At 46.3% G+C, this 21,260-nt stretch overlaps 1 protein-coding gene across 4 annotated transcripts in view; it reads left to right on the top strand.

Moving 5' to 3' along the window:
* Positions 1–429: 429 nt before the first annotated feature.
* Positions 430–21,260, top strand: part of PRR5 (proline rich 5) — a 72,842-nt gene continuing 52,011 nt past the window's right edge. Inside the window, exon 1 of one of the 4 annotated variants that reach the window (XM_083738870.1) lies at positions 430–595. The gene's annotated coding sequence lies outside the window, so the exon portion shown is untranslated. Of the gene's footprint in view, positions 922–21,260 lie in introns of all 4 variants that reach the window. The other 3 variants (XM_083738868.1, XM_083738871.1, XM_083738869.1) reach the window with 3 other exon arrangements.

The following is a 21,260-nucleotide window of genomic DNA, read 5'->3' as shown; positions in this document are numbered from 1 at the left end:
GGAGGCGCCTGCCCTTTTGGCGCCCTCGAGCACTCTGCAGATGCTCAGGGATGTCTTCTTCTTCCGTTTTAAACTTTCCTCCTCACTGGTTGACTTCGGCACATGCTTCCCCCTCTGCAAATATTCTTATTAGTTGCCAATACAGCAAGATTCAGACCCCCCCCCCGTTTTACAATGGGAAGATGCGCGTTTCACACAGCACCAGCCGCTCCCCTGCCTGCTCCAGTGGCTTGCGATCCTGCAAACACACAAGCTTGTTTGGGGCGGGGGCGAAGTGGGGCGAGGCTTCGCCCTCCCCCCGCCTTGGGCTTTGGCCCCCCCGCCTCCCCCCCCCCCGCGCGAGGAAGAAGCCGCCTCCCTCCCTCCCTCCCGGCCGGGCGCAGCGCATCTCCCTCGCCGCGCACGGACCGCCCTCGCCCGCCGCGCCGGACCGAACCCCCAGCAGAGCGGCGGCGGCGGCGGCAGGAGGCACGAAGGTGGCGGAGCCGGCCAGGCCGGGCGGGAGGCTCCCATGGCGGCAGCCAGAGGCGGCGGCATCGGCGGCCGGAGACCCACCTCGCGCCCACTCCCAGCGGCTTCCCCCGCCGCCGCCCCGGTGAGCCCAGCGAGCGCCTTCGGGGGGGGGGCGGCCGGGGGGGGGGCAGCGGCTTCCTGGGCGGGCCGGTTCTTTGCAAGGGGGGAGGCGGCGGCGGCGGGGGGGGGTCTGGGAGGGAGAGGGCGTCTCCTGCGCCAGGGATCTTCTCCGGGGGATCCCTGGCCGGGGTCTCCTGGACGGATTTCCGCGCTCGAGCCGGGGGGGGGCGATGGGGGCGGGGAACCGGAGAGACCCCCCCAAGGCTGCTGCTGCGGCGGAAGCCACGCTGGGCTCCGGCAGGGAGGCCGTGGGGTCCTTCGGCTTCCCGGCCTCGCGCGCCGGTCAAGGTGAGCCAGCGGGGGGGGGGGGGAGGCTTTCGGTGCAGGAAGCGGACCTGAGCGGGAACCGCCAGGCGGGACTCGGGGCGGGGGGTGCGTCGGGTTCTACCTTCGGGGAGCCGTGGGCCGGTCTTCCCGCTGGCGGGCTGCGCTCCGGAGCGCAGGGGAAGCGTGGCTGGTGCGCCTCGGTCCGCCTTGCGGGCATCTGGGTGGCCAGTGGCCTGACCCTGCCGGCTCTCCTCGGAGCATCCTTAGAGCAGCGCATCCTCTCTGGTCCCCCTGACCCCCCTCTTGCTTCGAGGAGGAAAACCCCCCCAGTGAGGCTGATGAAGAGAGAGAAGGACTTGCCCAAGGTGAGCTGCAGCTCATGAGTTTGATGGCTGGAAACAATAGTAATATAATTGGTTCGGTTGGTTGAGCATGAGACTCTTAATCTCTGGGTCCTGGGTTCGAGGCCCACCTTGCGCAAAAGGATTCCTGCATTCCAAGGGGTTGGACTAGATGACTCGTGGGGTCCCTTCCAGCTCTACAATTCTGGCATCCATCTGGCTCAGGAGAAGTCACACCGTTGGAGAGTTAACAGCTGGTGGCTGCTGTGGCTGTAGATACTGATAAGGGAGAGATATGTTTTATTGCATGAAAAGGCAAACTAAGGCCCCGGGGGCCGGATCCGGCCCAATCGCCTTCTCAATCCGGCCCACAGACAGTCTGGGAATCAGCGTGTTTTTACATGAGTGGAATGTGTCCTTTTATTTAAAATGCATCTCTGGGTTATTTGTGCGGCATAGGAATTCATTCACCCCCCCCCCCCAAATAGTCCGGCCTGGCGCAAGGTCTAAGGGACAGTGGACCAGCCCCCTGCTGAAAAAGTTTGCTGACCCCTGTTTTATATGATTCTGTGATTACTGTAGGGACAGTGGCTTCATGCTCCAGCACAAGGGGGGCAGGGGGGCAGAGAGCAGGTGGGGGCGGGGCTGGCGCATGTCCTGGGGGCAGGGCCCAGTGCAGGGGGGCAGCTGCGATGGCACCCTGCCAGGATTGCGCTGCCGGGAGTGGTGCGCTCCCCCCACACTCCTCTTCCTCCACCAGTGTGTAGGGATGTTTTCTATTAGTCGCTTTCTCTGTGTTAAATGTGTGGTGCCAGTCAGGAGAGGCTGGCGGGGCAGCACATCAGAGTTGACCTCTTGGCAGTGGTTTTGCTGCTTCTTACCAGGGTGGGATCAAGGTCAGAGTGGCGCTGGTGGAGCCAAACTAGCATTTCCAATAGTACTATAGCTATTATACTGTAGTCCCTCTCTCACTCCCCCCCCCTTGTTTCATCACATGCACCTCCCCACCACCAGTCTCCTCTTACTTTTTACAGGGCCAAGACAGAAAACCCCTCTCGCCAAGGGAAAAACTGGGAGCAATTTAAGGCTCCCAATTCTTGCTTGGAAGTTTCCGCCTGCCCCACATCTAATGCCCTATGTGGTGTCTAGTGCAGGGCAGGGAGGTGTGATTTGAAGAAGACAGTCTTGCAAGCTAAATTGGTACCCAAATTAGGCCTTTAAGCCAGGGGATCCTCACCACTGCTATAACAAATTTAGAACAACATATTCATTAATTTACATTTACATGTTTTTCCTGTTCTGTTTGCCATTTCAGATTTCTTGATCTTCCCCTCCCCACCCAATATATTTATGTTAGAAAATGTAAAAAGCACAAAACAGCTGTACAGGAGGCTTAAAACCCTGTGGGTTGAGCATTCAGTGACGTTTTAAATTAATGACATTAGGCCGAAATATTGGGAAATAATAGAAAAAGATGGAGACAATTGGAGGTTGCAGAGTATGGAGAAACTAAAGGGGAAAGTGCGAGATTGGTTACATTATGCTCAGATCAAATAAGTTTTCAAGTCAGATAAAAAATTAGGATTCCAGGTGGAAAAATCAAAACTAGAAACAGAACTGTTAGAGCCCAGCTCTAAGATACTTTCAAGAATGTATAACTTGCTGCTAAAGTGGAATACACAGGATGAAACGGTCAAATCAGCTATGATAAAATGGGCACAGGACATCGGGTACAACATCATGTTTGCTGACTGGGAAAAGTTATGGACCACAGGTTTGAAATTTACGGCATGTAATGCTTTGAAAGAAAATATTATGAAAATGATATATAGGTGGTACATGACTCCAGTCAAGCTTGCAAAGATATACCATTTGTCTGACAATAAATGTTGGAAGTGTAAAGAAGCTGAAGATTCTTTCACCTCTGGTGGACTTGCCCTAGTAAGTATTTAAGTATACCTTCCCTAAGAAACCAGAAGCCTTTCTTTTAGGCATTATCAGCCAGAGTGTGCAAAAGAAGGATCGAACCTTTTTTATGTATGCTACAACAGCAGCAAGGATACTCATTGTCAAATGCTGGAAAACCCAAGACTTGCCCACACTGGAAGAGTGGCAGATGCAACTGATGGACTATATGGAACTGGCCGAGATGACTGGCAGAATCTGAGACCTGGGAGAAGAACTGGTGGAGGAGGACTGGAAGAAATTTAAGGATTACTTACAAAAACATTGTAAATTGTATGAATGCTAAGAAAGATGTAAGATTGGTAGTAACAGGGCCCCAATAAATTAGTAATAAGAAATACAAATTTGAATGTAATTGAAAGAAAAGATAAATTTTGGATAAACAATATTTTACAATTAAGGTTTAACAAATGAGTTGTTAAATTTTAAAATTTGAGAGTTTAACACTGGGAAATTTTATTATATAAACTAAATTAAGTTAATAATTTGCTGTCAAAATTCATGTGTTTAGAAAGCAGGAGCAAGAGGTGCGAGGAAGTCCAAGGAAGTGTATGAAATGTGGACATTTGAAAATGTTATGTTATTATGTGCTTTTTATTGTTAAATAAAACCTAATAAATAATACAAAACAGTGGAAAAATAAATAAATTAATGACATTAATGGACTTAACTTAGTCCTGCTCATTAAGTTCAGTAGGTCTACTCAGAGTAAAATACCCCATGACCCTTGCTGTCCAGTGGCTTTGAGGCTGTTTCAGAGTCAGGCTGATAATCCACATTACACGTGACATGAAGTTTTCCGCTTCTCCCCTGTAACGTTCGATGACCAGAGATTTATGTGTGCCGTGTTGCATGTTTTCCCACCCATGTTGATACTGGTGGGATGAACATGGGGTGACTGTTTCCTAAATATCACAGAGGAGAGTAGCAGAACATGGGGATGCCTTGACTGCGTCGCACATAGTGAGCAGCTCTAGCCTCAGATGAAGCTTTTTAGAAATGCTTTCACCAAACTGCATTCTTATTTACTATTGCTCCTGCTGAGGTTTTAAATATTTGTTGTTGGGTATGGAAAGGGTGGCTGAAGTGGGTTCAGTCTTTCCTGACAGTGTCTTTATGGAGCTGTCGTTTTTGTTGATCCGTTTGTAAATGCTTGTGTGTTGCTTCTTCAAAACTTATCTAATGACTTCTCAGTTTAAAGTCAGTGTCATTGTTTCACACAGGTGGCCCCTCTCATTCATGATTTGCAGGCAAAATGGGGTCGGATGCATACACCTGTAAGCAAAGGTGCCTTTTACTTTATTTATATGCTATATGCTGAATGCAGGCAATTGTGACATTTGTGTTTGGTCCCCTGTATCTAATTCCCCCTGCTTTGGCAAAATAAACGGATCTCATATAGTGGGACCTTAAAGGACATTAGCTTAACAAGCTCAAAACAGCCCAATTTTCTTGTGTCAGAAACCTCCGGGTTCATAGGTATGCAGCACTAAGCCTATCTAAGAGCTGGTTTTGTGAGAAACCTATAGAGCAGAGACAAATATTGGGAAGGGTGAGCATAGCAGAAGAGTTATCATTGTATCAGCCTTAAGTTATGGTCTTAAAAGAAATGACCAGCTTGCTTCTCACTTACCGTAAGTTGAATTTTTAAGTCAAGTGAGATAGAAAAGAGGTCAGCCACATATTCAGAGGGGAGAGTTTCATATACAAGGGGCCACAAGAGAGAAGGCAAGAAATAGCAGAAGGAAGTGGAGCTTTAATAGGAGTTGTGTTTGATGAACAGAGGGACCGTGGAAGAGAGTAACCAAGATAGATGGCCATCAGCAATACCATAGCTTAGGCTATGTACCCATTCACAGCTTAAAACGCAGTGAGGTCATTCCCCCCTTGCTGGGTTTCAAGTTGTATTTGCATGTTGCAAGTTGCAACAGCAGCATTTCTCAAGAAACTACATACAGATTGTGGCTAATGCCATGTGCAGAACAGCAGCAGTGGAGGCGCACTAGAGCCAGTGTGGTGCAGTGGTTAGAGTGTTGGACTAAGACCTGGGTTCAACTCTTCACTCAGCCATGAAGATCGCTGGGTGACCTCGGCCCCATCAGCTCCTTGGAGAAAAAGATGGGATATCAATGCAAGGAATAAATAAAATAAACCATGATCATAGAATCATAGAGTTGGAAGAGACCACAAGGGCCATCGAGTCCAACCCCCTGCCAAGCAGGAACACCATCAGAGCACTCCTGAAATATGGTTGTCAAGCCTCTGCTTATGATGAAAATTGCTTTACAATAACTGAGGAAAGCCTAAGGTCTGAATAACAGTTTTAGAAACAAATCGATAACAAATCTTATTAGTATTATAGAGGGAACTGACAAATTTTAGCTAGAGCAGGAATTTGAACTAGAAAAGGAAATATGATGTGTATGAGCATGCAGTCATTGCTATATAGGCCAGACGTGATGTTCTCTCTGCAGGCATACTCTATGGGCAGAAGCCACATTCCCCGCCTAAGTGTGGATCTCCCCTAATGCTTTCTAGAGTGTTCCAATCAACAACTTTGTAAAGTAGGTCAGTAATATTGCCGTATCGCATGTTGAATTCTGATACATAAAATGAATTATTAACATAAACCCCTATTATCTGTTGCAACAGGGCATATATTATGTTCAGCTCAATCCCATTGGGTACAGTGAGGCTTACTCCCAAGTAAGCGTGCCTGAGGCTGCAGTCTTAGAACTGCTGTTATTCCTGCTCTGCATCATTGAATATAGAAAACCCACCATTTTATAAGTGGACCATTTTGTGGTTCTGTTGTTAACTGAGCCATTTCATGAATTCCTAGTTCTGTGGGATGAGCAGAAGACATCCATGGATTTTCTCTCAGGTGTCCAGGAGCTGAGTGGGTGTATTTGTGTGAGCTGTACATTCTTCTAAATCTTGCAGATATTTATGTAGTCAAGCAGGCAATATAGCACTAGAAATTGTTGGCCCAATTTGCGGCAGTATGTATTTGAAAATCTGGCTGGGTTCCTGTCTTGAAACCTAAACCCACAATTATTGCTTGGCTCATTCTGCTTACGTTCTTTATATTCTGACGGAATGGTTTTCCGTTCCATTCTGTTCTGTTCTTTTCACTTGGCAATATTGTGGAAGTAAAATATAATTCCTGTGAAAGATATCTAAATTACCTCTAATAATTTAATGTGGAAAATGTACAGGATTAACAAACTATGACTTGAATTCATAGGAAAACATTGTTGAAATGTTGACCAAACACCTAAACTGTGTTCAACATTGAAACTGAAAGTCAAGGCATGGAAAAATCTCTATTTTAGGCTTGTAAAGGCTTTAAGCAGAACTGTGTGCACACCACTCTAAAAATTCTGCTTCAGGAAAAGCTGAATTCTGTAGCCTGCACAAAGTTTACAAATACAGTGGTATTTTACCTTTACCTTTTAAAAGTGGTATTTTACCTTTACCTTTTAAAATGTCTCTGTTTTTGAACATTTTGGTTTTCAAATGCTGTAAACCCGGAAGTAAATGCTTCAGTTTTTGAACATGCCTCAGAAGTGGAACATGCCACACGACTTCTGTATTGAGGCTTCCTGATTGAGTTTTTGGATGTTTCGGAACTCGAACAGTCTTCCGGAATGGATTATGTTCGGAAACCGAGGTACCACTGTACAATTATTGCCATAATTTTGCTAGTGAAGGGGTAAAACAAGGAGTGATACAGGGCATTCCAAATCACTGGAAACTGTATTTACATTTGTGACTTCTCAGATTTCATCAGACTGGCACTGTCCACGCATTCTAAAGCATATCTTCATTGCGGCATTGTTATGACCTTGTTAGTCTAAAAATGAGGTGCAGTGGAATACAGTCGTACCTTGTGTTGCGTTAGGTTCATGTTGTGTCTTTTTGGCTTGCGAACGCGGCAGACTCGGAAGTGTATACTTCTGGGTTTCACCGCATGCGCAGAAGCGCTCTATCGCACTCCATGCTTGCGCAGGAGCTCTGCTCTAGTTGTGGACTTTTCTGGTTGCAAACTGCACCCCAGAATGGATCGTGTCCGCAACTAGAGGTACCACTCCTTCCAGTAGCACCTTAAAGACCAACTAAGTTAGTTCTTGGTATGAGCTTTCGTGTGCATGCACACTTCTTCAGATACACAGCATGCACACGAAAGCTCATACCAAGAACTGACTTAGTTGGTCTTTAAGGTGCTACTGGAAGGAATTTTGTTTTGTTTTGACTATGGCAGACCAACACGGCTACCTATCTGTAAGAGGTACCACTGTACTGTATGTCATTCCATTCTACACATAAGTAAGATATCACAACAATATATTGAGATAACAGTGAGAGAAATCTAATTCTAATAGTACAGCGGCTTAAAAATTGTGTACCTGGGGATTAAAGCATGTGTGTGTGTGTGTGTGTGTGAGAGAGAGAGAGAGAGAGAGAGAGAGAGAGAAGCCTTCCTAACATTCTCAAAATGTAACTGGGGTGGGAGAGGGATTGTATTTGCCTTCTCTTTATATGAATATAAAGAATATTCTTTATCTGCATTTGTTAAGTAAGGTGTCTGTAGTCATTTTACTTTATGGGAAATATGAAGCAGTACTGTAAAATAACAACTGATAAAGTGTTTAGTGCAGTGTTCTTTGTCACATGTTGTAAGCCGTAGAGTCAGCCTTAAAATGGGCTTTTGATCCCCCCCCATAGGCTGTATAGGACCCCAGAGGGTTAAACACTGACCATTGGAATGTTTTGCTTTGACACAACCAGCTGACTGGGAAGAGCTGCATTTAGCTCCTCAAAATGGGGGGAAATGCGGGGGGGGGGGGGGGACATGACACCAGCAGGTTTGTTGGAACTCACTGTTAGCATTTTTTTATTCTTAGAACCATCTTAAGGTAAGATATCCTTTACAGCTACCACCAACTAATTGCAAAATCAGCCAATGTGTTGAACCTGTTTAGAATGCTTCACCCTGTTCAGATTTCTTTGGTCTCCAACTTGGTTGCAAATTAATTAATTAATGGATGCATTGGGTTCAATAAAGGCATCTCTTTGTATCTGGAGGTTTCCTCTCTTCCTTTAAATCAGTGCCCAAGTTCCTGCTGACTTGGTCTGCCTTAGCAAGTGTAGCTCAAATAGCCTTTTGCTTTATTCCTATTTGGTGCAACTGCTGAAACGCATACATGAGGCCAAAATATGGTTTGAAATGCGCGCGCTCTCTCCTCCTGATTTCTGTGCTACGTTCAGAGTGCTGATGTTCTGAACTATGAGGCTCTCCATTGCTCAGGGTGAGCTGGCTCTAGCGCTGCCTTCTCAAGGAGACCTTGATACCTGGGAGGCTTCTGGAAATTAAACAAATGCTTTTAAACAATGTATTTGCCAGGAGGCCAGGCTTGCTCCAGGCTGAAACCACGGTTGAGACTCTGTAGCCAAGCGCCACGTTCGTTTCCCCAGAATGCCTCTGGTACTGCTACAGAAGGAGCTCCTTGGCAATCGCAGATGCCCTTAGAACAGGGGTCAGCAAACTTTTTTTCAGCAGGGGGCCGGTCCACCGTCCCTCAGACCATGTGGGGGGCCAGACTCTATTCGGGGGGAGGAAATGAACAAATTCCTATGCCCCACAAATAACCCAGAGATGCATTTTAAATAAAGGGACACATTCTACTCATGTAAAAACACGCTGATTCCCGGACTGTCTGCAGGCCGGATTGAGAAGGCGATTGGGCCGGATCCGGCCCCCGGGCCTTAGGTGGCTTACCCCTGCCTTAGAATCTGAATATGATGTGACTTTCCCTGCTAGGTGATACATTTCTAAAAATTAAGTGGAGAATCTGCATGCCTGGCTTTGCAAAGCGCACAGAGACCATTAAATATTTTAGTGTCACTTGTGAAAACCTGAACCAACTGAGAAATTCACCCGTGTTTTGTTTTAAAGACAGATGCAATCCTATCCGAGCTGCCCTTTGAGAGCCAGAGAGCCTGTTGAAGGCTGCTGCAGATTCCAGTTGCAAATAAGGGCTGGCTTGTTTAAAAATCATCTGGTCCTTGTTCAATCATTTTTTGGAATTTTGCTTTGTAGGTGGAAAGGTTTGTGGGTGTAGCAATTTGAAAGAGAGAATTGTGGTTATAAGTATATTTCACTGCTTGTTCTAAGCCACCAATCCAAATTAATTTGCATTTACATTTTCAGGCAAGCAAAATCTCTAGGACCAGCACTGAATGCTAAATGCAACCTGACAGCTAAATTGGAGAACATGCTTCATAGCTGTCTGGAGCCTTCCTCTGCTAGAATAACTAGGTTGAATTCCTCCCCTCCTATTAGACTTTGCTTGGCGTAAATATACGTATGATTAAAGGGGGAGGGTAAATTTATCCAACGACTTCTCCCCCACAAACTTTATTTTAATGGTTACTTTAAATATTTAAATCCCACATTCATATTTTAGAAGTGCCTATGGTGGCAGCTTACAATGGCACAGTTGATAATGACCATTATTACAGTTAATAGTAAAGGAGCAATAAAAGAAATGCAAGAAATTTAAGATAAGGAAGAGCCGTAAAAATTCACAATTGCTGTTTCTTAAGAGCTTGGGCAAATTAAGAGGCCTTGGGCTGGTGCCTGCTTTTCAGTGGAAACAGCCCTGGGGAGAGTGCAGTTTTCTGATGCTGGGGCGTCCTCATTCAAAAGGTCCTGTCTCCAGTTTCCATCCACCGGACCTCCCAAGTTCTGGAGCAGAGACTCCATTTATGACTGTAGAGAGCAGGGAGGCTCAGGAGGGGGGGGGGGGGCGACTGGCTATTCTGCTTTGATGCTTGCCTGCCAGTTGTCGTGATCAGCTTTTGTTCCATCTGTCTTAAGATGGCTAATAGAACTTAGGATAGCTTGAATGAAGATTAAAAAGCCGGTTTTTAAAATTTATTTTTTTAATCATTGATTTTTATCCACCCTACTTGCAAGTACAGTGGACGCTCGGGTTGCGAACGTGATCTGTGCGGGAGGCACGTTCACAACCCGCAGTGCGGCATCTGCGCACGTGCGGGTCGCGATTTGGTGCTTATGCGCAAAGTGTGATTTAGTGCTTCTGCACATGTGCGAGCGCCGAAACCCGGAAGTAACCTGCTCCAGTACTTCCGAGTTCAGCGTGGTGCGCAACCCGAAACCCGAGGGATGACTGTAAACATGTATGATGTTGAGGTGCTAGTCACTGAAATATTATTTAATAGCCATTCTCATCAAATGAATTCGGCTCAATAGCTATGATTCAAGCTCTTTGACTACCATGTCTCAGTTTAGATTCCCACATATAAAGACAATTCTCTGTCAACATCCCCATGAACTGAAGAGATCAGCATTATTCATCTCTACATTTATGTTATTGAGTTAAGTTTGCTTCTTCCACTCTTATTTTCCCCTTTCCATAATTCAACAGACAGCTGATGTACAGTGAAATCCCTATTTGTACTGTTAATTCTGCATCTCTACAAACTTAGCTGGGGAGGACTTATAAAAGTATTGTACAACTAAACAGTCATTCATCACTAAGGTGGAAAAGCAAACACAGAAATAAATTGCCTCAGTGTTACAGTTTTATAAAAATGCCTGTTAGTATAACTTGAAAGATTGTAAATTCAAGAGAGTCTAAACAGATGGTTTGCATTTGTCATCTTAGCAGTAGCAAATTGCTTATTGTATTACTCTTAGCTGATACAGAGAGGGAGGATCTTTCTGAAATATACTTAAATTAGGGCTGGGAAATTTGTTCAGCGCAGGCAGCGATCTTGGAGACTTGTGCCCTAGAGAGCGTGATGATAATAACTCGCCTTTTATTAAGGCTGGTTGGTTTATTGCGTTTTTATCCTGTTCTTCATTATATAAGCTGCTGATGTTATACATGTCCCCACTCCCATTTTAGCCTTACAACAACCTTGTGATAGATGTTTGGTGGGGAGGAAGTGAATTAGTGAATGTCACCCGAAGGATCTCCACGTGTGAGGGAGGATTTGAACTCAGGTCTTACCAGCCCTGAAGCCTGCCGTTCCATTACGTCTCAGAGGTTCAGACATGCACATTAATCAATGCTGTTTGCTACAACAGTGTTTCGGCTGTCTAATTTGTAGCACACTGGTTAATCCTTTTAGAGCTGATAGTCCGAAACCACAAATGCTTTATCTCTTTCCACTATCCTGTTGAGGGCACAGTGCTATCACTTACTTTGAGGAATACGCAAAGGTAGATGTTTTCCTTTGTCAGCACGTGTGGCCTTTTAAGTGTTAAATGGAAGAACTACCTTGTATGCTGTTTTTCTGCCCATAAAAGCTTGTTGGTGTTATAAGAATTTTAAGGTCTTATATATATAAAGTAGGGACACGGGTGGCACTGTGGGTTAAACTACAGAGCCTAGGACTTGCCGATCAGAAGGTCGGCGTTTGAATCCCCGCGACAGGGTGAGCTCCCGTTGCTCGGTCCCTGCTCCTGCCAACCTAGCAGTTCAAAAGCACGTCAAAGTGCAAGTAGATAAATAGGTACTGCTCTGGCGGGATGGTAAACGGCGTTTCCATGCGCTGCTCTGGTTTGCCAGAAGCGGCTTAGTCATTCTGGCCACATGACCCAGAAGCTGTACGCCGACTCCCTCGGACAATAAAGCGAGATGAGCGCTGCAACCCCAGAGTCAGTCACGACTGGACCTAATGGTCAGGGGTCCCTTTACCTTTATATATAAAGTAGATGTGCATAAATGTACCAAGCAAACACATACGAATATGTAAACCACATGTCTGAAACCCACAGAAAAGTCCTGAAACCATTTTCTCTCTTCCAAATTCACTTCAAATATTTCTTTGCAAGGTCGAAGGAAAGGGGGAGCCTCCCCATTGTCTCTTTGCTCACAAACCCTGTCTCAAGGGCACATTTAAGCATAGCTGTCAACATTTCCCTTTTTAAAGGGAAATTCCCTTATTCCGGATAGGATTCCTCGCAAGAAAAGGAAAAAGTTGACAGCTATGCATTTAAGATATGAATAGGGTGAGCCTGTGACCTGGATTCAGGAGTTGAGTAGTTATCATAACAAAAGAGTGGCCAGGGTGCCCAGGTAATCCAATCAGGTAACCTAACAGACAGGAGAAGAAGAAGAAAATGCACTCAGATTTCTGTTGTAGTCCGCCCCTTCTCTGATGTATTAAGAAGGTGGTCTTGGGCTACACCCCTTCTGTGCTGTAGGTATGATGTATCTGGGGGGGTGGTATTGAGCTACAGGGGTGGGCAATTTCAAAGTCTAAATAAGGGCTTGCACACCTTTGCTCGGGTCCTCCTCCTATCTCCTGCGTGGGGGGGGGGGGGAGAGCACCCTGTTGCAACAGCTTTAATAAAGATCAGGCTTATAGCCGCTTTGCTTTTGTATATCCTGGTCTGGTCTCTGTTCATTTCCCGACTGGTTTGAGCCTTAAAAGGTACACTCTCTCTGAAGGTCCAGTCTTCCTTAAGAAGCTGAACCCCTGGAAGGGACCCCTCAATATTCTTATTTCATTGACTTTGGAATTTCATGGGAAATTCAGTACAGAAATACCCAGTATTAAAACTGGTGTTTCTTTCTCTTTGCAAATACAGTGGTACCTCGGGTTAAGAACTTAATTCGTTCTTAACCTGAAACTGTTTTAACCTGAAGCACCACTTTAGCTAATGGGGCCTCCCGCTGCCGCCGTGCCACAATTTCTGTTCTTGCCCTGAAGCAAAGTTCTTAACCCGAGGTACTATTTCTGGGTTAGCGGAGTCTGTAACCTGAAGCGTCCATAACCTGAAGTACCACTGTATGCCATGGGTGGCCATACCTGAATCTGGAAGGTGGATATATTTCTCTAGCTAAAGATCAGTGGCTTTGGCTGGAAGCTAGAGTCTGAAGTGCAAAGCGAGGGAGGATATGGATCTGTTGAGTAGGCATGGGCAGAAAGGTAGGCACCAAGTATTTATACCTGGCCTGGCCAAGCCAGTGGCTTTACACTGTGTGCAGATGGTAGGTACTAATGTAACACATCTGTTCTCTACTCTCTGTGTACAGAGGGCTCTGGGGTCCGACCATAAACTAAATGCATCTTCGCAAAATGAGCCTATCCTTCGAATTCTGCCCTGGCATCATCCCTGTAGCAGAATAAATTCACTGCCAGGTAATGCTTTGACCCGCAAGACAATATTAGTAGGAACTGGTGTGACTGCTGTATGTGCTGAGCCTGTGAATGGGACTTTTGTACCCATTCACATAGCTAGGTGAGCTGCAGATTGATCTGGTTTTCTATGGGTTTCTCTTCCAAAGCAAAAGGCCATTAGTGGGTGGTTTGTTTTATAGCCCCAGTTCCATTGGCCAAGCTTTTATGCACACGCAGACCCTTGGGTGTGCTCAGGTGGACTTGTGACCTTGAAGAGCAAATTCCCCCCGTGCCATATTGTAATCTGTTGCTTTAAAGTTTCTTTGGTTTCAGATTTACCCCACAGCATGGGAGACTAGAAACCTGAACCGCCACTCCCATTCCTGACTGGACGTGACTATCTTCAGATTCCCCTGGCCAGATTCTTTGTGTTTTACACGTAGCGAATGCTGTTCTTACTATGTATGAGAGCTAATGGCCTGGTTAATCTGTAATGGCAACCTCCTTTGTGAATCACGCTTCTCTGTGATTTCTCCAGTAACCCAATACAGCGGTACCTTGGTTTATGAACTTAATCTGTTCCAGAAGTCTGTTCTTAAACCAAGGCATTCTTAAACCAAAGCGTGCTTTCCCATAGCAGTGGGGGACTCACTCAACAGGAAGTGGAACATGTTCTTATTCCACAGCAAAGTTCACAAACCAAAACACCTACTTCCGAGTTTGCAGCATTCTTAATCCAAGTTGTTCATAAACTAAGCTGTTCTTAAACCAAGGTACCACTGTATGCTCCTGGAGTGCACAGCCAGTAGAAACGCATGTCTCCCACGTTGACCGATCACCTTGACAATAAACCATAGTTCAAAAGTTGAGAGAAGCATGTTTCCTAACAGGGCATCCAGTTTCTCATCCAGTGGTTTTGCCACCTGTAGCCAAGACAAGGGTTTGGGGAAGCAGGGTGGGGTGGGGGGTAGAAGCGATACAATAACCTGTTTAGTCTTAGAAAAAAATTAAGATACCTTGTGTGCTTGACAGGAACTTTGAGCATTGTGCAAACTTCTCAGCAAGCAAAGCTAGCAATGTGTGGCTTTGGTTAAGATTGAAATTATGAGGTTACAGGGCAAAAGTGATATGGCAAAAAATTCAAGAAGGGGTATAAATCCAGGACTACATTCCTACAGGGTTTAATTCTCCCAGGGTCTATAGTCATTGCATATTTTATTCTATCATCGGGTTTTCAATGAATTGCAGCTGCAGTTTTACCTCTGCAAACACTGCAGGTTGCTGCTTTCTCAGTAAAGTCTCCAGCATGTGTGACTATTTTTAAACAGGCCTTTGTGGTAACTAACTTGGCAACTTTCCAGGGTTTTTTCATGTGTTATGAAAGTGTTCATAGTATTTGCACCTCCGTGAAAGTCAGCAGAGATGGAAAGATAACATGGGTGAAGGTGAATAGATCCTCTGCAAAGATAAGTGCATTTGCTCATCTTTTCCATGCCCGTAGCTGGGTTTTTCGCATGCGAGCATTTATACTTGTTAATTAAGGTAGCTAGATGCATGTTAGTTTAGGGGCTTGTTCTTATTGCCTCTTTATTGTGAAAAATCATGGGAAATCTCCTTTTTCAGAATTATATGTGTAAAGAACAATATGCAAGAAGGATTGTTTAAAAAATAAAATAATTAAAATAATTGATAATGTAAATTTTAAAAAAATATATATATAGCCCTTCCATAAAAATACAGCAAAGCGGTACGCAACATAAAAACAAAACATTACAATAAGATAAATTAAAGCATCGGTAACTACTGGTTGACAAAAACAATTTTGTCTTTCCAGCGCCCGTCTAAATAATACCGTATTTTTCGCTCTTGCCGGAGGGGTTGCATGAGGCTATGGCACAAGCCAAGGCAGCAAGCGGGATGGATCCCGCTCACTCTTTTGGCTTCCTCTGTAGCCCTGCGCAACCTCTCCCTGCCAGAGGGACTGCGGGCAGCTATCCTTGAAGCCTTCCGAGCGCAGCGCAAGTTCCTGCTGTGCTCCTCAGGCTTTGGGTTCCTTTTGCTGAATTCGGGAGAGCAAGACTCTCCTGGCTTCAGTGAAAGGAACCTGAAGCCTCCAGAACGCAGCGGGAACTTGCGCTGCACTCTGAAGGCCTTCAGGCGGCTATCCCTGAAGCCTGGAGAGCGAGAGGGGTCGGTGCGCACTGACGCCTCTCGCTCTCCAGGCTTCAGAGAAAGCAATGCGAAACCTCCGGAGTGGGGAGGGAGCACTCCTTCTGCGCTTCAGAGGCTTAGCGTTGCTATCGCTGAAGCGAAGGAGCCTGCATTTGCCCCATAGGACACACACACATTTGCCCTCAATTTTTGGAGGGTAAAAAGTGCGTCCTATAGAGTGAAAAATACAGTAGTTTTCAAAAGGTGCCTCAGAAATGGCAAGGATGATTTCTGCTGGATCTCTGTTGGCAAGGAGTTCTACATGGGAGGGTCTGTCACACTTAAAGGCTTGCTCCTTGGGAGAAGCGGACCTAAATTCAAGCACAGGGGGCAGGGGCAACATTGGGGGGGGGGTGAAAGCCTCCCATCTTTCTTTGGAGGGGGCTGGGCAACCTCAATATTCCGCTGCCTGTGACGGGCCTCGCTGGGCCTACGTGCGGCTGTTGGGGAAAGAGGCCCTGCTCTTCCCAATGTTGTGCGTGTGGCACTTGGGGCGCGCAGCTTGCACGGAGCTTGTGGTGCTTGAGCCACTTGGCATGCACAGCCCACTGGGAGCATGGCGTAGAAATAGAAATGTCTTCAATTAATGGAAACCTTTAAAATACCTTTGTCAATTCTGCTCTCTGCTTGGGGCAGCGGTGCATGCAGGAATGCAAAATATAGTGTAAAAAGATTCAAAATATAGTGTAAAAAGATTCAAAGGACTATGCAGGCAAAGACTATGCAGAGAGCCGTTATCAGCTGAGCCTCCGTGTTTCATATTCCAAGACTTGGAATGTGAGGCACATTAAATGGTAATGATTACCTATTGAAGAATTAATTAAGAAGCCTCACATTATTAAATGAACCCACTGTATATTAATAACGGGAGGTGAACTAACAAAATAAAAATGATGGCTTACTCAAGCTTATGCACAGAAGAAAATAACGCTTCACATTTTCTCTTATCTTCATACTAAACACCCTCTTTTGTTTTTAAATTAATTTTATTAAGGTTTATAGAGAAAAATAACCAAATCAAGACTTTTATACAAAAAACCCTGAAAGGCGTGGGGGGGGGGCACGAATACAGAAGGAAAAAGAAATAATAACAAAAAGAACATGCAGACACAGAAATGTTAAGTATAATGGTTTAATTGACCCCAAAATGAGAATACCAAAATGTGTGTTGGTTAAATTGTTTAACATGGGGATTTTCCATGGGACTATATGAAAGCCAAGGGGACGCAGGTGGCGCTGTGGGTTAAAGCCTCAGCGCCTAGGACTTGCCGATCGAAAGGTCGGCGGTTCGAATCCCTGCGGCGGGGTGCGCTCCCGCTGCTCGGTCCCAGCGCCTGCCAACCTAGCAGTTCGAAAGTACCTCCGGGTGCAAGTAGATAAATAGGGACCGCTTACCAGCGGGAAGGTAAACGGCGTTTCTGTGTGCGGCTCTGGCTCGCCAGAGCAGCGATGTCACGCTGGCCACGTGACCCAGAAGTGTCTCCGGACAGCGCTGGCCCCTGGCCTCTTGAGTGAGATGGGCACACAACCCCAGAGTCTGTCAAGACTGGCCCGTACGGGCAGGGGTACCTTTACCTTTACCTATATGAAAGCCAATGAGAGCCCTCTCAGCTGATTGTTCTCTGGCAGCTTACATGGGAGTGTTGCAATGGTCCATATAGTTGCAGGCTCATTTTCCCCACACTGCCTTCAAATTTTATATATCCAGGTCCTTGCATCTCCTACCTTTGCAGGCCAACGTTGGCAGGTGGACAGTCTTCATCTGTCCATTTTCCTCTGAAATCAAACCACGCAGCCAAAGGCACAGCATGGAATATTTCAACTGGAATAGGGCTGGTGGGTGCGGCTTGGCCAAAACAGACTTGTTAGGCCTGTGGGTCAGTGGTTCCCCACTGCTGGGTCAAGAAGCCTGCTTTCCTTGCTCAACCCCCCTTCCCTTAGAAGCTTCTCCATGCAAACAAACACGGCCAGGGTCGTGATCTTTGGTCTGCCACTATGATATTTCTGTGAAAGTCCTTGATTGTCAGCAGCCGGAGTCAGGAGCAAGTCAGCAATAAAAACACCAGTGTCTGGGAACTTAACTCTTTATTCAAAGCAATCGAAACAGGGCAGGCCTGGAGATCCCAGCACCTCTTTCCAGTAGGTCTTGCCCCAGTGAAGCAGTTGCAAGGAGTCTTCGCAACGCTTCCTAAGACTCCCCCCCCCCCCGGGCTTTCCAAGCAATCTCAGGCTCCTTCATCTTTTTGCTCTGCCCTTGTTCCTTTGAATGTTCTGGGAGACCAGGGCAGAGGTGAGCTGTTTGCAGCAGGAGGGGGAGACTCCCTGATTTCTTCAGCCGCTTCTCGGTCTCCTGGCCCCCGTCCTCATCTGCCTCTGAGTCAGGACTTCTCCATTCCCCAGCCTCTTCCTGCTCACCTGTTTACCTCTTCTGACAGCTCCTTCTCCCAGTCTGCCCCCCTCTTCTCCCTCTGACTACTAACTGTCACCCCTTGGCTCTAAGCCTTCTTCCCCTGGGGGTTCCCTTGGGGATTCCCCAGCTGCCCCCCCTCCTCTGCATCCAGCCAGTCCATGACATTGATGCCTCTTCAGTTTATTGGCAGCTGTTCCAGCCAATCTGTTGTGTCCTCTGTTGGTGTCATGAGGACAATGGGTTGACCTACACAGTGCTTGGCCTCATGTCTTGAGGAGCACATCCTCCACATCTGGGTATTTTGAGATAAGGGTGCCAGGGGCACTGGGTTACCATAGCAACACCAGTGAGGTTGAGTGTATGACTTGCTGAGTCATTCGCCTTCCCATTGGTTCAGGAAATATGCGTATGTGTAGAGACAGGTATAATAGTCTCCAGGGCATTGCTTTCCTTATGTGCTTCCTGTCCTGTTGTCCCTGTCCTGCTTCAGTCCCTTTTGCTATCCTGTTTGCTGTCTGGATCTGACTCTGAATCTGGGAGAGTCAAGGGAAGAGGCTGCACGATTTACACCGCATTAGCTAGCATGTTGATAGTGTTAGTGGCTCTCTTTGTACATATGTTATCTTTACTTCAAAGGCCAGAAGAACCGCATCTAGGAGATAGCAGTGCTTAGTTTTGTCTTGTGTCTGGAGACAATAAAGACTTTGCTACTTTGAACTGTGTGGGAGAGGAGTTTCCCCTTAACCAGGAACTCTGGAAGAAGCTGTCTGCTGGGAGCAGGAAATCTCTGAGGACTCTGCTGACATGAGGGGTGGTGAACAAGTCACCAGTACTAGCCCCCTTTCCTGCCTTCAGTTCAGACTCCCTTTTGCATATGCTTAACAGCTGTCAGGGACATGGTTGAATTGAACACCTGGGAAGAGACAGTCTCGAGATGAAGGAATGCCTGTACAAAGGGAGACAGAGTCTGACTCTGGAAGTGAGAAATCGCAGCCACAGTCAGAGCAGGAGTGCGGTAGTTTGGCCCCCCATTATCAAGTGTTCCCAGACTTGGAGAGCTCACAGGCAGAGGAAGGGGAGGAGATAGAAGACATTGAGGGGGTTGCTATGCAACAAGGAGGGAGACAGCATTTGGAGGAATTGTCATTTGATAGCGGGGGGGGGGGGGTTTCACCCACCTTCTCCTCGAACCAGAAGAGCCAAAATGGTTAAGATGCAATGGAAGTACAAAAGAGGAAGGACTGGACTTTGGTGCCCTACATGTTGTGATAGGGGCGGAGACTCAGAGTGACCAACTTTTAGCTAATGGCGGCAGGATTACATCTCCGGATGTAAATTGTAAATAAACGTACATAAAACTGTCAGAGACTTGTTTGCCTGCCTGAGATCATTACAGCAGCCCAGGGATTCTCCTTCACAGAAACCAACCTTCAAGCAGATGTGACAGTCCATGTCTACCAATACATTGGCACAGGCATAGGCAAGCTTGGCCCTCCAGATGTTTTGAGACTACAGTTCCCATCATCCCTGACCAGTGGTCCTGTTAGCTAGGGATGATGGGAGTTGTAGTCCTAAAACATCTGGAGGGCCGAGTTTGCCTATGTCTGCACTGGCAGATCTGCCAGTGAAGGCCAGGTTCCTTGGCACTAGGTTGGAAGTTCCTCACAACAAAGCTCTCCTCAAATACACCTTTTTGCTCCATGAGTGAATGAGTGAGCTCCATTCAGGGACACAGCTGAGGTGGAGGCCAGCTTTTTCCCTTAGCATTGGGAGAGCCCAGAATTTGAAAATATAAGCTTATCTCTGTCTTCATAACCTTGCCTGTTTATGTGCAGGACTCTATCCTCCTGAAGCGTGATGGGATGCTGGGAAGCGGCCTTTAAAAAAATACAAAGTTTTGTCAGCAGTGGGTCTGATATTATCAGTTTTCTTACTGTCAACTCAGTTACTGCTTGAGTGTCAGCTGATGATATTCAGTTGTTCCTTCAACAACTGTGCTTCACTGTGTTTTAATTGAACATCCATGGTTCTTGTCACAAATCTGGCAGGCTTGACATCACCAAAACAGCTGTTTGATGGTAAATCTGTCATCCTAGAGACCTGTTGTTGTTGCTGCTGCTTCTAATGCACAGGACCCCAGGAAAGGATTTCTTTAGCTCTTTTGTGCTTGCCTAAGTCCAAGTAACGTGGAGGGTGGGGAGAGATCATAGAAATTTTGCGCCATCTGCTCCATAGACTAAGTGTGCAGCTGTTCAGCTAATGGCAGTCTTGTGGAGATGCTCTACTAGATTGAATTCCAGACCCCTTGCCTACAGTGGGAGGAGAATGGATGTGAGGAAAGCGTCTTCTTCAAGGCCATTTCCTCCTCTCTGCAGTCCCTGAAAAGGAGAGGGTGTCCTTTGCAGCTAACCTGGAAAAGTTTCTGTCCCACATTAATGCCAGAGTAAAACCCTTGGGATTTCTAGATCTGTGCTCAGGATTGAGCCATTGTGGTTAATGGACCTAAGTTACTTATGCCCATTGTTTTCAGTAGGTCTGCTTTGAGCAAGATTAACATTAGATGCAACCACTGATTTCTGCCCTGGGGACAGTGAGTCTGTTGGTGGATATTAGTGGGTCTACTTTTGAATTCCACTTGATTGGATCGAAATTGAATGTAGCTGAACCTAGCAAGGCTTGTATTTTATGCCAAATTTAACCATCACAGATGTAAGCCATGCTGGCAAAGGAAGAATCAAGAATGCGCTTTAACGCTCCCGGTTGTTCCTTTGCAGTTGTTACTGTACCTGCCTCACACCTGATGTCATATGGGTGGTCCTTGGGGGGGGGGGGGCTGGAACTGCTGGCTGGTCTAATTTGAGCCACAGACCAGAGATTCCTCAACTGTGAGTTGAAGCTGGTAGACCTAGTTTTCAGGTACATTTGGAAATGTTTGTTGTGTTTTTCCTGTGGCCGTGGGCACATTCTCTCGCCCTCAGCCTTACTGCTGCAACTCAAACCTACCTTACAGGATGGCTATATGATCCCTGGGATAATGTATAGGAAGTGCTTTGAACGCTCAAAAATAACACAAATGGTGCTGCTGGTGGTGTTTACATCAGAATCATTAGGTGTGTATATGGAATGCTTTACCCAGGGAAGTCCACCTGGCAGCAGCTTTTACATGCTTTTGGCACCAGGTCAAGACATACCTTTTCTCCCAGCCTTTGGACTGATTGTGATAACACCTGGAGTGGGGGGGGGGTGGATCTGGATGTGTGTCTTTGGGAGGA

Source organism: Podarcis gaigeae (assembly GCF_964106915.1).
Source record: "Podarcis gaigeae genome assembly, chromosome: 5".
NCBI classification, from domain to species: Eukaryota; Metazoa; Chordata; class Lepidosauria; order Squamata; family Lacertidae; genus Podarcis; species Podarcis gaigeae.
Note: the sequence above shows the minus strand (reverse complement) of the source record. Positions and strands in the feature narration are given on the sequence as shown.